We start from the raw sequence: 17347 nt of genomic DNA, 5'->3' as shown, positions 1-17347 counted from the left end.
AACCTTTTTACACGTGTTTTTTAATTTAAAATTATTTTTTTTTACTTTATTCTCCATTTTTATCACTTTTTATCACTTTTCATCATTTTTTCACCTTTATTTTTCATCTCTTTTCTTTTTCAAACTTAAATAATTTTTCGTATGAACTTGAAGTGGAAAATAATGAACAATACCGAATTTAAAATTTCCAATGATTTTGAAGTCAGAAATAATAAACAACATCAAATTTGAAATTTCCGACAACCTTGAAGTGGAAAACAATGAACAATATCATTATTAAATTTCCGACGATCTTAAATCCAAAAACAACGAACAATACCAATTTCAAAATTTTCGATGACCTTGAAGCCGAAAATAATGAACAATACTGAATTTAAAATTTTTGATGACCTTAAAGTCGGAAATAATAGAGAAATTTTGAAATTTTCTACGACCTTGAAGTCGGAAATAATGGACAATACTCATTTTAAAATTTACGACGACCTTGAAGTCGAAAATAATGGACAATATCAATTTTGAAAATTCTGACGATCTTGAAGATGAAAATAATAAACGATATCCAATTTTAAATTTCCGACAACCTTGAAGTGGAAAAAAATGAACAATATCAATTATTAAATTTTCGACGATCTTAAATTCGGAAACAATAAACAATATCAATTTCAAAATTTTCGACGATTTTGAAGTCGAAAACAATGAACGATACTAAATTTAAAATTTTCGATGACCTTAAAGTCGGAAATAATAGAGAATTTTGAACTTTGCGACAATCTTGAAGTCGGAAATAATGGACAATACCCATTTTAAAATTTACAACGACCTTAAAGTCGGAAATAATGAACAATATCGATTTTAAAATTTCTGACAACCTTGAAGTTGAAAATAATGAAAATACCCATTTTAAAATTTTTGACGAACTTGAAGTCGAAACCAATCGATTTTGTGCTTGGAGATAAGGAAGATGATAAATTAATCTTGGATGCCATTGATGAGTTCTTGAAGTTTAGAAGAAGAAGAAGAAGAAGAAGAAGAAGAAGAAGAAGAAAGAAAGAAAGAAAGAAAGAAAGAAAGAAAGAAAGAAAGAAAATGAATAAAGAAAGAAAGAAGATGAATAAAGAAAAAGAATAATTAAAAATAAATAAAGAAAATAAAAAAATATTAAAAATAATTTTTTAATAAATAATTACATCCTCACTCTCTCGCCATGTCAGCTTTTGGGGGGAGGGGGTAATAATTTTACTTTAAAATAGTTCAGGGGGTCATAGGACCCCGCAAAGTATAGGTGTGTAGTTGGAATTTGGGGTAAAGGTTGGGGAGCTTTTGATCATTTTCCCTTAAGAAAAATAAAAATCAAAGAAAATTTAGAAGTTGAGACAGAATAGGAAAAAAAATAAAGGTTGATAAAAAAAAGATTAAATAAAAATAAAGGTCGAGAAAAACTTTAAAAGAAAAAAAGAAAAAAAAGAAAAAGAAATAAAATTTTTTTTTTATAAAAGTAGACATTGAGAGGCGTAAAGAAAAAAAATAAGGGTTGAGAAAATAAAAAGAGCAAAAAAAAAGAGGAAAGAAAAAATAAAAAATTTAAACAATATAAAAGAAAAAAAGAAAAAAAGAAGTTGAGAGGAAAAAAGAAAAAAAGCAAGGTTTGAGAAAAATTAAAAATAAAAAAAAAAAGAGAAAATAAAAAATTAAAACCAATGTAAAATTAAAAAGAGAGAAAAAAAGTTGAAAGACATAAATATGGAGATGTTATCCATTATGAGGATTATTTATCTAATTTTCTCCATTGATCAAGGACAATTTCGTTCAAAAAAATATTAGTTAATAGGTAAAGGTTATTTTAAGAAAGTCTTTTTATTTGGGGCTAAAATTTAAAAGTCACCCTAATTTGGATCTATTTTTTAGATTCACCCATAGTTATCACACTAAAAAGTTTTAATTGGACTTTTATTGTAGTCTAACCAATTCAATAGAATATTATTTATTTTATCAACTTTTTGACTGAAAATTAGAGATACAATATCTTCTCAAAGATAAACATAGAATTTTAAAAAGAAAAACTTAGATATTTTTTTAAGAAAAAACATTAGATTTATTAATCAATAATGCATGCTACACGAGTTGTTGCTGCACAAAATGAATTGAATCATTAACAACAAAAGAGTTATTATTTTAATAGGACACAAAAAAAAAATGAAAGATAAAGAATTTAAATAATAATAGTAATAGTATATTGGAATCTTGAATTTAAACTTATGATAATCATGATATTTTCAAATCTTATCTTTCTAACAAATTCATCTCACATTCAATTTTGAATTTAAAATTTAGTTTGCATGCATATCCAACTTTGTAACCTCTCATATATATATATATATATATATATATATATATATATATATATATTAAATGAGATCTCTTATATATATACACCTAGAGTGAGACACGTATCAATGTAAGTTTTCTTATTCTCTTTTAGTTAATCATTTTTATTTTAATTTATCTTGAGAGAACTATGATCATTTTATTCATAGAGATACTGATTATTTTTTTTATGCGTCTTGATGCTATTTTGTTTCATACGTTGAATGTAGTTAATATATTTTGTTTATAGCATTGTGTGCAAATTACTAATTACTAGCTTCCATTGTATTACAGGTTGAAGTTGCTCAATTTCCGTCAAAGCTTTGTCTTCAATTTTCTCATTTATACATCGGTAAGTCGTTAATATCATATACAAAGTTAACAATTTATATAAACCGTCATTTATTCCCGCACTTAAGAAGTAAAATTAAACTTATTAATATAATTTTTCATACACTTATATATTAATATATATTATTTTGGTCTTAGAAAATTTCTATCACGATATAAAAATGTTATAGATAATGTCCATCATATTTCGTCATATAACTATTAAACTATGTTATTCATGCTTAATTTTTTAATTATTTTATTGTTATTTGTAATAAATATTATATTTATTTTTCAATAGATAATTTATCTATATTTCTTGATAGATATAATAAATAATTATATTTATTATAGTATTTATTACAAATAAAAAGATTAGGATTAATACTCATCAAATTTATGTTTATTTTTTTAGTATAGATATACTAATGGAAGCTGAAGTTCCTATGAATCTGATGTATGAAGATATCTTAAGAATGTAAAATGTATTTGAGAAATCAACAAATGAAATGGAGAATGAAAATTTATAAAGGGGTCTTACAAGATCATGTTTGTAAAGAAGAGTGCAGATATATTTTTGCATATCTACTTTCTTCTAGGAGCTTTATAAAATAGTATTTAAATATTATAATTAATTTATTATTGTCATCATTTAACTTGTGAATTTATTTTTATTTTTTTATTTTTTTTTGCTGATTTTGGGAGTCGTTTATATTATGTGGAATAAGTGTTATTTTTTCGCTCCCTCTTGAGCTAGTTTCATGTACTTATAAATTCTTCTTAGTTCTACGTATAGAGGTAATTAATTTTTAAAAATTTGAATTCAAAATAAAAACTGAAATGGAGTATGCGATAAATTTAAACATAGATATGTAGAGGAAATTTGATGGAAAAAATTGCTATGATTAATATTTGAGTTTGAATTTGAGTAGAATACAATTAACTCAAGTTTATGAGTCTTTAAATATTTTGTTTGTAATTATTTTAAAAATTATATTGATTAATAAAATATTATAACTAAATATTTGTCAAAAATAAGCAAAAATATGTAAACAATAATAATTAATCAAAAAAAAATTAAATATGAGTAAAGGGGCAGAAAGATATTTGTGTCATGAACGAATAATTTTCTAGATCATCAATATATTAGTTGGATTGCCAGTTGAGCTTTTTATTTACATTTTTATTTTTAAAATTTTTGGTTGATCGACTAAATGATTTTTCTCGATTTAATGAAATAATTTACTGTGCTGATGTGTTTGATTTTGAGAAATATTTTTTTAATTTTTTTTTTCAGAAAAAACAAGTTCTTTCTTAATTTTGGTATTTAAAAAATTATTTTTCTAATGTATTTGTACATTTATATAATACAAAATAATAGAATGAGTTGAGATAAGATGATGAATATTGTGGTTGGAAATGAGAGGATAGAGGATTGTGGTAGGTGGGGCGAGGTAGGGGTGTGGGTAAAAAAAAAATTAAAATTATTTTATTGAGCAACATAATAAATTATACGTGCATAATTAGTTTTAAGTTGAAAGATAAATTTTAAAATTTGGAATAAGAAGTTTTAGAAATAGCCACCACCGAGTACTTTTAGTGTAATTGTTGATTTTGAATTAACAGAAAAAATAAAATTTGACATGAAAAATAAAAAATGTAATCACATATCTAAATTAAAAAATATAATCACATATCTTCATCGGTTATAAATATTCAAAATAACAATTATTTACTATTTTACATTTATTATTTTTGATAATCATCAACAAAATTTAATAAAAATATTAATTTCATTCTTTTCATATCAAAACATCTAAAGTAATTGCAGCGCAGACTCTATATTAATGATTAATTACAATTTCACTATTAAATAATTTTTTAAATAATTCATAACTAATTTAAAATATGTTAATTTTTTTAATAGTAAAACAACAACCAACTATATATTATTCAAATTGTAATTGGGTACATTATGATTTTTATGAATCAAAGATAGGAGATGCGTAATCCACTCCATAACATCAGACATAGAAGATAAAATAATTTAAAAAAAAAAATTAATTACTTTTATAAAAAAGTATTCCGCGCATCGCACGGTACCTATACCAGTAAGCTTTAACACCAGACTTATGACCCATAAATAAGCACTTGACAGATCTAGGTTTCAACTTTTCATTATCAACATGAGCATATGCAGGACACCCAAATATCCTCAAATCAGAATAACTAGCAGGAGTACCAGACCATACTTTTTGTGGAGTCTTTTTATCAATCATGACTGAGCGAGAGCGGTTAATAAGAAAACAAGTTGTGGAAGCAGCTTCATCCCAAAAAGACTTGGGTAAATCAGCATTAGAGAGCATACAACGCACCTTCTCTATTATAGTCTTATTCATTTGTTCAGCCACACCATTTTTGCTGCGAAGTATGACGAACTGTCAAGTGCTTCACAATTTCTTCTGACTTGCACAGATCATTAAATTCATTAGAACATAACTCTAGACCATTATCAATCCCAAGGTGTTTTGCCTGCTTCCCTGTTTGTTTTTCAATCATAATCTTCCACTCCTTGAAAGCAGGCAACACATCATTCTTTTGCTTCAGGAAGAACACCCAAACTTTTCTGAAATAGTTATCAATAATAGTCAACAAGTAATTCGCACCTCCTCTAGAAGGTACTCTAGAAGGACCCCAAAGATCAGAATGAATGTAATCAAGTATGCCCTTAGTTAAGTGGATGCCTTTAGTGAATCTGACTCTCTTCCACTTCCTGAAAACGTAGTGCTCACAAAACTCCAATTTGGTAATACTCTTCCCATTAAGAAGTCCTCTCCTGCTTATTTTATCCATCCCGTTTTCACTCATATGCCCTAGGAACATATGTCAAAGTTTAGCAACGTCACTTTCTAATAGAAGGGAAGTAGAAACAACTGCATCACCTGTAACAGTGGAGCCTTGCAGGACATACAAATTTGCAGACTTTTCCGTTCCTTCATCACAACAAGAGCACCTTTAGTAACCTTGAGGACTCCACCTTTACCAGTGTACCTATAACCGTTTGAATTAAGAGTACTCAAGAAAATAAGATTTCTCTTCAGGTTTGGCACATAGCGCACATCACCAAGTGCCCTCACAAACCCATCAAATATCTTGATCCTGATTGTTCCAATACCAGCTATTTTACAAGGTGTGTTATTTCCCATCAACACAACACTTTTAGAGACTGTTTCATAGGTTGTAAGCCAATCCCGATTACGACACATATGAAACATGCAAGCTGAATCAAGAATCCAATCCTCACAGGGTTTGGAGTTACCATCGGAAACTACAAAGAGTTCTCAATCACTACCACCATTTTCCACAAAACTTGTTTCACCGAACTTCTATGGTTGGTTTTCCTTTGGTTTTGGACCTTTTTTTTCTCTCTATTCTATAGCTTCCAATACTCGGATTTGATATGGCCCTTCTTCTTACAGTAATTATAGGTTTTGTTTCTATTTTTGGATTTGGACCTAAACCTATCATCACCCCTAGAATTCCTCTCACGAGTCCTTCCTCGAACAATGAGACCACCTCCTTGAGTCTCCGACCCATTCATAAGATGCTTTATCTTCTCCTTAGAGAACAATACGTCGAAGACTTCATCAATTGTCAAGGTATCACGACTATATAAAATCGTATCCCTAAAGGTCATGTATGATGCAGGCAGCAAACACAACAAAATCAATCCTAGATCTTCCTCATTGTACTTAACCTCCAGAGTCTCTAAATCAGAGATGATTTTCTTAAATACAGATAGGTGATCCTCCAAGAACGCACCCTCAGACATACGATGGGAATAAAGTCGTTGCTTGAGATGCAACTTACTTGTTAGGCTCTTCGTCATACACAACGATTCCAGTTTCAACCAAAACGCAGCGGTTGTCGTCTCCTTCAAAACATCTTGTAGAATCTGATTAGATAAATGAAGGTGGATTTGAGATAGAGCCTTTCGATCCTTGCATCGTTTGTCCTCGTCCGTCCACGATGAGGGCATCTTCTCAAACCCTAATAAAGCATCGTCTAAATCCATCTACACAAGCACAACCCGGATCTTAACCTGCCATAACAAAAATCTGGTGTTGCGATCCAACAACAGAATATCATACTTCATGGTTTCCATCCTCGAGAGAACAATTGAACAGGCTCTGATATCAGCTTGTTATGATTCGGACAGAGTAAGCAAACCACAAGTAAAAGAAAATAAGAACAACACAGATTTACGTGAAAAGCCTTGCAGGGAAAACCACGGGCAGAGGCAAAGGAGGTTTCACTATAATGGAGAGAGAGTACGATGTGGAGAAGGCTGAATTTTTTGAATACACAAAACAACCCACTTAAATGCACTTATATAATATGTGCATACAAATAAGTCCCAGACCCAAAAACATGAAGGTCCATACTTTCAGGTTCGGACCAACAAAATTCGGGTCACAACTCTAACAACAACACTGGGCATCACTATAAATAGATCTTTTGAGTTTCGCTCTGCTGTGACATGATCATGCCTGTTTCTTTCTATCAGTATAGTATTGATAATATAAAGATCTTTAGACTATATAATTTTATCGATTACGAAAGATCATCGCCTTATTAACCAATTACTATTGTACAACCGTGCTATACCAGAGACAGGACAATGTATATACAGAGATGACTAGAACTATGTGTAATATGTTCTACAAGGAGACTGGCATATGGAAGGCGACTAGCTGAAATAAGAAATTTGACGCCATTTGAGACGTATAAACTATACAACAAATCTTTTACAATCTGCTGCATGTCGTTTTTTCTTTAATCTAGAGACTCCAGATCAACCAAAAAAAAAAAGACACAATAAGCAGAGAAGAAAGAAGTACCACATTATTTCAACATGTCAATCTAATGGAAGAAGTGAAGAACCTTTTCTTTTTCGCAATAGCACCTCACTGACCAACTTCTCAAAATTCATATAAGATGATCCATCCGAAGAATTAATAGCTTTTTCAGCTAATTGTTTCCACTTCAATGCATTTTCTTTCATTTCTCTACCCTTTTTGCCAATCATCAGCTCAATCACAAGCTCCTCAACCACTTCCCTCTTCACATTGCCTTCAATTTCCATCCCTACACCCCAACGGTTACAATTAAGCCAACAATTTGTTTGTTGATCCCCGAAGAAAGGCCAACACAACATTGGCACACCAAATGATATACTCTCTAAAGTGGAATTCCATCCACAGTGAGTTAAAAATCCTCCAATTGACGGATGACTTAAAACTTGTTCTTGAGAACACCAACCACCTAATAAACTTCTTTCCTTAGTCTCCACAAGAAATTCATGTGGCAAAATAGCCGAGTCACCCATGACTAAATCTGATCTAATGATCCACAAGAAATTCATCTTGGTATTTGCAAGTCCCCACGCAAATTCAATTAACTGCTCATTGCTCAGCACTGTAATACTTCCAAAATTCACATAAACAACAGAATTTGGTTGCATTGTGTCCAGCCATTCGAGACAGTTCCACAGATTTGATCCAATTGGTTTCAAGTCTTCATCTTGAGTTAGATTATTCAACAAAGAGTGAAAGGGTCCAATTGTGTAATTAACTGTAGGGAACTTGGTTGCAATTTGTTGCAAAATGTCACTCTCTAGCATGTCAAAAGTGTTCAAAATGAGTGCAGAGAATTTGGGAATTTTGTCCAAGATTTCTTCCATTATATATTTGATTACAATATAGCTTGGTTCATCAACTGTGGCTCTGATGAAACCTGGCAAGTTCTTCAGACGGATGCCTTCCATGCCAGGTATCCAATCTATAATTGTGTCTAAATGTCCATTGGTCAAATAACTATGATCTGAAGTTCAAACAATAAAACAAATTGCAATTAAATACTATATTATACATTGTAAAAGAATTTTAAAAAAAAATAACTCAAATTCTGTGTCTTTATTGTTGTTGTCTAGGATTTGTAATTAAGTTCTAAAACTCTAAAATACATGGTGGCAAGCGTTCAAATTTGGTCGTACCTTTTAGTGGAAAGTAACCTTCGTGCACAAGTTTAGGATAATGGATGAAAGACAACAAAGCACCACAACTAGATGCCCAAAATCCAACATTGGGAATATCTAATTCCTCGGAAACTTGATGAGTGAAGCTCATGCCAAGATCAGAAACTATGCAAGTAACAGGAGGGAAATTCATCGCGCTTGATGAATTACTGTTTAGTCTCGTGACAAGGTCTCTGAAAGGGTGGACCAAACACTTCTTACATGCCTCACACAAAGAATATCTTGTGTGGCATCCTCATTCGAGGGAGTAGGGAGTCCGTCAGGGATGGACTCAAAACAAAAGGAAGAGAGGCCATCGAGGGCATTGGGACCTTGAGATTTGAGCAATCTCCTGTGATTGAATTCTGTGTTGATGAAGGTTATATGAAAGCCTCGGACATGGAGGATTTTGGCCATTTTGAGCATAGGGTTTATATGGCCTTGTATTGGAAATGGTATGCATACTGCATGAGGCTTGGTGAGGGGTTGCTCTGCCTGATTCATATTGCCTGTTTTTCTAGAAATTATAAATATTGGGATGGGCTTGTTCAATGCTTTAATCAAGCTTCCTCGCTTTATATAGACCATTTGGAAAATATAGTCCATGCATTATTGGATTGAAAATAGGGTCCACGTAGATTATTCAAGGAGGTATGCCAAACAATGATCTATCTAGTGTTACTGAAGCTTTTGCTAGATGTGTTATTGACATGGCTCTAAATCCTCTCACAGTATAAAGGAATGGAATTTCAAGTACAAGTAGTCATCTACACTTAAAAACTTTCTTATCTTCACCGTTTTGTTTGGCCCAAGATTTTCTGAGTCCGAAGCATCACTTACCTTCTTTCATCATAGTAGATCTTGAAAGTCGTTGGTGATAAATTTTTGACCCTGGTTTGTCCCATGGGTAAATTTTCATCAAGTTCAACAGTCAAAATGTTGCTCATGGAACAAGTGGAAATTAAACGTTCAAAACCACCCATCTTTAAGGTCATTCTTGTAAATCACTCTTCAATGTCTATAGAACATTTTTCAAAGCATATACCAAGATGACTAAATACCAAAAATGAATGAACAGATAATTCAGCATGCAAACAAATTGTAGACTAACGGTTGGTTGCTGCTTTATATAGATGAAATAATTGAAAGATTAACAACAAACACTTTTTTAGGTTGAGCCCGACATTAGAAGATTAAGTTTGTTTGGGGTTAGTTGGTATATTGTTGTCCTCATTCAATGAAAATAAAGAGTTTCATTTCCAGAATTGGTAATTGGGTAGAATTTAAGAAGAATCGCAAAGCCAATGCATATGGGCAATTTTAAACCTGGAAATTACGTTAAGGGCAAAAAAATTGATCCACCAGGTGGAAAGAGCTCATTTTTTAGCCATTCTAATATGTTAAGCACTTCTGATACAATGGGTGGAAGGAGGGGCAAATTTGATCCAATAGAAGGAATTAGAGTAATACGTTGAGTCATAAATTGAAACTTTAACATGACATCAAATTATAATTATGACCTTTAATTTTATCGATGCACAAGTAGGACATTTAACTATACAAAATTTAAACAAAAAATATTTCAATCCTACCTGGCAAAATGCGTGTATACATTCAAAATCATGCACGTCGGAGTTAGAATTGAACGGTTTTTTTATTTAGCTTTTGAATAGTCAAAGGGTCTGCTTGTGCACTGACAAAGTTAAAGGTCATAGTTATAATGTGTCCTTTTTATTAGGTGGCAGCATCTGAGTGGATTACTAATCCACGTAGGAGCGATTGAGTTTCACGCATATAAGTTGCAGAATTGGAGTGTTTTTTTGTTCAGTTTTTATATAGTTAAAGGGCCTACTTGTGCACTGGCAAAATTAAAGGACATAGTTATAATTTGGTGTCAAGTCAAATGTCTTGTTTATGTATTATGCCAAAACGAAATAATGAACTTGTTTTCTGTTGATTTGTAAAGGGTTGCCCTCCAACTTTTGGACCTAGTCCCAAACAGACTTAAACAACAAGAAACTTAATAGTAAAGTATGTGAAGAGAGTAAATGAAAGGCACAACAATTTTACCTAAAAACTTTTTACTCAAGGGAGAAAAAACATGAACCGCCTCCAGGATTTCTAAAGCTCCACTAATATTCAAGAAAATTTGAATATAAACTCTATGATTTCAAGGATTAAACTCCTAATACTTCTTCTCTTAGTAATAACTCGATTACAAAGAGAAATGTGCAATGTCTCTACTGCACCACCACCCAACTAAGAGTTGACAAGCTAACTCTAGCTTCAATATTTCCTAACTTTAGATGACAATAATGGGTTTGGGAGCTAAAACACCAACACCTACTAATAACAAGAATAACAGTAGACAACGTATGTAACCACAATACAAAGACTCGATTACATCAAGAACATAAAACACAATTTTATGAGCAATCAGTTCCCTATTGCGAATGGGGCTTTGATTCAAGAGCTTCATAGAGAGATTTGTTGTAAGTATAAGGAAGCTAGGTTTTCTTATTATGGAAGATGAGAAATATATATGACACAAGAAAATTTAAGACGAATTTCATTGGCTGGGGCCAAAAAGTGTAGCAGCTTTTTCCACCAGCCTTGTACTTTCGTCCAGGTGTGCATGATAGTGATGTGCAGGCAGCCAGAGTCGGGTACCAACATACAATTTATCAATCATCAAAATTAATTACTTAACATTTTCCTAGCAAAAATAAACTTAAATGAGTACAAATCAATTGAAATATTACGGTTTATTTTATGAACCAGTGAACATATTTCCCAGTGGAGCACGTGGAAAGAAACGAATGGAAATTGTTGTGCAGAATCTGAATCCTCTCATCCTCTTTCTTCTATGGTTTTCTTCCATTTTCTAAGTGACCCCTCATCTCCTTCCGCCCTCTCTGTGCTAGTCTTGGTCGTTTTGATTTTTCTTATTCAGTTTATTTTTCTCCGTGAGTATTTGGATAGTATTCACTACAGGTAAGGCCTCCATTGTGTCGTCGCCCTGCCTGCCAATTCAGGGGAGGATCTATTAAGAGCGGTGAGGATGTCACGTCATCCACAAATTTTGATGGAAGCTCTCTCTATATATACATATACATATATGGATATAGTCAAATAATTAACATACCACTCACAAGACTGAAGAATTGTTTGGTCGGAGTGATCGTTCGTCAAATTTGCTATCCTCAAGTCGCGGATTTGACCTTTGCTGCCAACCTTATTTTTTTCATTTATTTTTAGGTTGAAATAACTATTCAGTTGGCAATCCTTTTTTTTATATATGTATTAATAGTAACTAGTATTAATACCCGCGCATTACGCAGATAATATTAAAAATATATAAATTATATCATATTATAATATGCTAATTGAGTACATTAATTCACATTACTTTAATAAATTTTTAATTGTCGTCTTAATTTTAGTTCCCAAAATAAGATTATTTCTTAAGAACTTTAACTTAGTTTTAATTTTTATATTATCAATTACTCATGATATGATTTTTTACCAATTAATCACCAAATATCTATTTCTTTTGTTTTCTTCATAAAATTTTGAATTTTAATAATGAAATAACTCAAGATTTCTTATCTTTCGGTATTATTTTCAACTTGTGTCGTATAGTTTAATTTATTGGTGATCTATTTTTTAAGTGTTTTAATTATTTTTTAAACTCCTTGATATTTATGGTATTAACTTAGCTTCTTAATATTGGTATGTACACTTTAATCATATAAGAAGATACTATTTGTGAAATTTTATTAAAGAATATCACAAACATAACTCATGGTCCTCATCTTAAAATTGAGACATGACAATTTTAATCACAACATCTAACTTAGCCTATGGTCCATAGTTTCAATTTATGTGATATGCTTTTTATTTGATCAATAAAAAATGACAATATTTTTCTTAATATTTAACAATAATTTAACGTTAAACATATCATTTTACTCTTAATAAAGTAATTTACATTTATATAAATATCACTGTCTTATTTCAGTCTATTCAACTAATTTTGAATTTTTTATCTTTTGATACAATCTTCCTCTCTTATTTGACAAGTACTTTTTCTTGTTCATTATACTCGAGGACTCCTCTTGATTCTAAATAATCTAATTTTGCTTTGTTGTTTTAAAATTTTTTGAAACCACATTTCAACTATCAGTTTTATTATATCGTCACATAACATGCAATGAAATATTTTTCATATGCAAAAAAGTTTATTCCTTTTTGACAATGTATAAAAATAGTTGTTCTTACTAATTTAATCAACACCAAAATTCTATCATATTACATACTAAAATATGATATAGTGTTATCACAAGTACAACTTCTTATCAAATTTGAAAATGTAAACATAAGAAATTAGGTTTTTCGAATATAAAAAGATGATATTGGTATATGTAGTTATCAAATAATATGTGATATAACTCATTTTAAATAGAATTTAGGAAAATTAATATGTCAAAAAAAGATTTCATATAAAATTTATTTTCTTCTCCATTTATTGCTTATTATAGTTGGATTACCAAGTCAATATTATCATATTTAAGAAGAATATCACACAAATTAAAATTAATGAAAATCAAAGCATAATCCACAAAAACAATAAATATTGTAGTTATAGTAATTTGTAAATACTAAAAGATAATGCTAGAAAGTAAGTTTTAGTGTGCTTTGAAGATCTTTTTTCCTTTATACAAATATGAATAAAAATTATGATAATTTTTAAAATTTTCTTCCACAAATTAATGATTGATAATTTTTAATTTTTTAGAAAAGATATTAAAACTTTACAATCAAATAAAAAATAATACCGGACATATAGACAAAAAATAATAAAATTTATTGACTTTCAACACACTAAAATTTGACAAAAGCATAATTTCCTTATTTATAGTCTTAGTGGGGTCATCTGCATTAACAACTGCAAAATTTTACAAGAAAATTAAATTTACTTGTGAAATATACAAATATTCAAATAATTGAAGTAATAAAAAATAAAGATGCAAAATAAAAACAAAAATAAGGAGAAGACTAAAATCATTTTATAATAAGAAAATATGAATTACTTTCACAGGAAAAAATGTATATTTATATCAAAAAAGTACTAACTTACTTGCTACTGTTTGTAGTTGTCCCTTGGTATTATACTTAAACAAACAAAAAAAACTATCTTAATGTAATTGCTTGAATCGAGAGAGGCGTTATATGTCAGCAATTACAACAAACATTTCATATATTCAAAAATATTCAGGGCAAACACACATAAAAAAAAAAACTTCAAACAATACCTCACACTTCATTTCTTCTAATTTTTTTCTATGCAAAACAGTAGAACATGTATAAACATAAATAAAGTGTATTAAAGTAAGCCATTGCAAAAGTTATATAAAACGTATTAGTTGAGGGGATTAAGTAAGGAAGGAAAATATATGAAAAAAGTAAAGTAGCTTAATAGTTAATTTAGAAGATTTTTATCTTACAATTCAAATGTAAAATTTTAATCTCAATGCACATTTTTTCTCTACATAGAAAGGAACATGTAAGAAAAAGAAACAATTGAGTTGATTATACCTGCTGAACATACTAAAATTAGTTGTGTCTCATATTTCTAGAAAATATTAATTAGTAATTGCCTTAATTTAGGAAAAATATTATATGATTAATTCTAAGAATGTACTTACCTCTCAATTCCATACAAATTCAATTTTCGTTTGTTTGAATTCAAAATTTTACATCTTTCCATTCAAAAAAAATATTTTTTCTCAATTCAAAATGTTTTCCTTTCAAATATGTCTCTCAATTGCTAATTGATTATGCTATCATCTTGATTTACACTATTTAAGTTAAATCATTATATTTTTATTATGTAATATAGATTCTTAAATATATATATATATATATATATATATATATATATATATATAAATATATATATCAACTATTATTTATTGTATGATTTTTTTATTGCAATAATCTTTTCTATATACGTCACTTGATTTGTAATTGATTATTTCCTTAATTAAAATGATATCATTAATATTTAATTGAACCATAGTATTTTAAAAATAATTATATTTACTTCTAATATCCATCAAAACCATAAAAATAAGATTAGGCTAAACTAAAAAAAAATAATTTTTAAAAAAGTGACGTGAGGAATTTTGATATACTAAAATGATTTTGAGTTTGACCCATTTCATATTTTTTAACAAAATTAATTCACTACTGGCTTAAATTTAGGAAGAATTTTATCAATTTTAAAGATGTGTTTTTTTATTCAATTCAATTTAAATCCAATTTTTTTTTTTTTGCCTCGATCAATTCAAACTAAATTCTTATTTCATTTTAAATATTCTTTCCGAGTAGAGTTTTTTTATAGTCCAAACTTATGAGTATAAAATCATTTTATTGTTTAGTTTTTAAGGAATTTCTTATCATTACCAACAATATTTTATATGAATTGTTATTAGATTTTATCAAATAATATTTATTGTAAAAATGTCATTGTTTGCTTTCAAAAATTTCTTTTCATTACGTCACTTGTTTTTATTTGAATTCTTATTAGATTCTATTAAATAAAATTTATTGTAAAAATGTGAAATGGATAGTATTTTAAATAATAATAATAATAATATTGTATTAAACTCTTAATAAAATTAAATAAAAAAATGATCAACAAAACATACAATAATATGACATAATTAGTTATTAACCTTAATATGAAATAATTGAACAATTATAATAGTTTTCATCCAATAGAAATGAATTTCAATTGGCTTTTACCAAAGAATGAAATAGAATTAAATGGAATAATATGAAATTATAATAGTTTTCATCAAATAGAAGTGAATCTTAATTGTTTATACCACAGTATGAAATAATATAAAATAAATGAATAATAAATAAAAATCGTAATAGTTTTCATCCAGTATGAAATAAATTATGAAATAATATTAAATATTTAAATAATCAACAAAATAGTTTTTTGTTAGAAAATAATAGTTTTTTGTTGTAAGAATTCAAATAGGCAGTTCTACACTTGTCTAAATTTTTGTTTAGACTATCCTCCGTTATTATATATATATGAAATAAATTATAAAATAATATTAAATATTTAAATAATCAACCAAATAACTTTTTGTTATGAAATGACAACTTTTTGTTATAAGAATTCAAATAGGTAGTTCTCAGGAAGACACTTGTCTAAATTTTAGTCTAGATTATCCTCCTTTATTATATATATTGATATGAAATAAATTATGAAATAATATTAAATATTTAAATAATCAACAAAATAATTTTTTTTTATGAAATGATAGTTTTTTGTTGTAAGAATTTAAAGGTAGTTCTCAAAAAGACACTTGTATAAATTTTAGGCTAGACTATCTTCCTTTATTATATATATATATATATATATATATTATATTAAATTTTTCTTTTATTTTCCAAATATTAATAGTCAATATTTATTTTAAAAAGTGCATAATTTTATTCTCTCTCCTCAAATTAAAACAAAACTATTCTAGGGGTGGGTGTGGTATGGTATATACCGAATATCATATCGAAATCAAAATTTCTTATACCACAGTATGGATGTTATGGTATTTGGTAGGACTTTTAAATTATTTTGGTATTTATACAATAAATACCGAAATGCCGTATATCGCACCAACATTTTTTAATGATAGATAAAATCCATATATATTATATTTAATATTATTAAATATATTTATATATCATTCATTAGCCAATCGAACATAAAAGTAACTTTTATTCAGAAATAATTTTTTTTTAAAGCTTATTAGTTAGGAGTATTATGCTTAAGTTTAGATAATGTTGTTCAGAATTTGCATCTTGGACTACTCAATCGTGATTAAAATATTCTTTTAGTGTAATTGATTGACAATGATAGTTGTTAGTTTGATATGATTGAGACGCTTTTAAAGTTTAAAGTTATAATTTTGTTTAGGGTCAAAATCATTTTTCCTCCCTAACTCTGTCTTAAAAATCAAACTCCCCCTCAACTTTGAACAATAATCATACTCCCCTTTATCCTAATTGACTTTTTAAAATTTCTATTTTACCCTTTATCATCAATTTTTTTATTCTTTTTTTTTAAACTTCTTTAAAATCATTATATTTTCATTTTTTTAAAAAAATCATATAACAAAATTTTCATAAAAACATAAACATTATCTTCTAGGGAAAAAAGTAAGAAATACTAATTAAGTATATAGACTAATGATGATCTTTATGAAGTAAATTAGCATGATAAGAAAACTAGTTTTATTAATAATAATCAAAACTATAATATTTATTTTACAAGTGAAAATAATAAGTAATACTAATTTTATAAACATATTTCAATACAGAAAATACAAACAATAAATGAAAGCGATAAGCTTCTAGTACTACCTCGAACTATGGTCAAAGTTGTTACAATACACTCCAACTTCACAGGGGGCCTACTATCTCTTGAACTCAAATTTAGCGTATTTTTATCATTTGTGTGCTAATGTGATACCTTTATTACATAAAATGGAGCCCACA

At 28.5% G+C, this 17347-nt stretch overlaps 1 pseudogene; it reads right to left on the bottom strand.

Annotated features, from left to right (window-relative positions):
* Positions 1-7309: 7309 nt before the first annotated feature.
* Positions 7310-9503, bottom strand: LOC107869526 (annotated as a pseudogene).
* Between the last annotated feature and the right edge of the window lie 7844 nt (positions 9504-17347).

Source organism: Capsicum annuum, chromosome 4, assembly GCF_002878395.1.
Source record: "Capsicum annuum cultivar UCD-10X-F1 chromosome 4, UCD10Xv1.1, whole genome shotgun sequence".
In the NCBI taxonomy this organism is placed as follows: Eukaryota; Viridiplantae; Streptophyta; class Magnoliopsida; order Solanales; family Solanaceae; genus Capsicum; species Capsicum annuum.
Note: the sequence above shows the minus strand (reverse complement) of the source record. Positions and strands in the feature narration are given on the sequence as shown.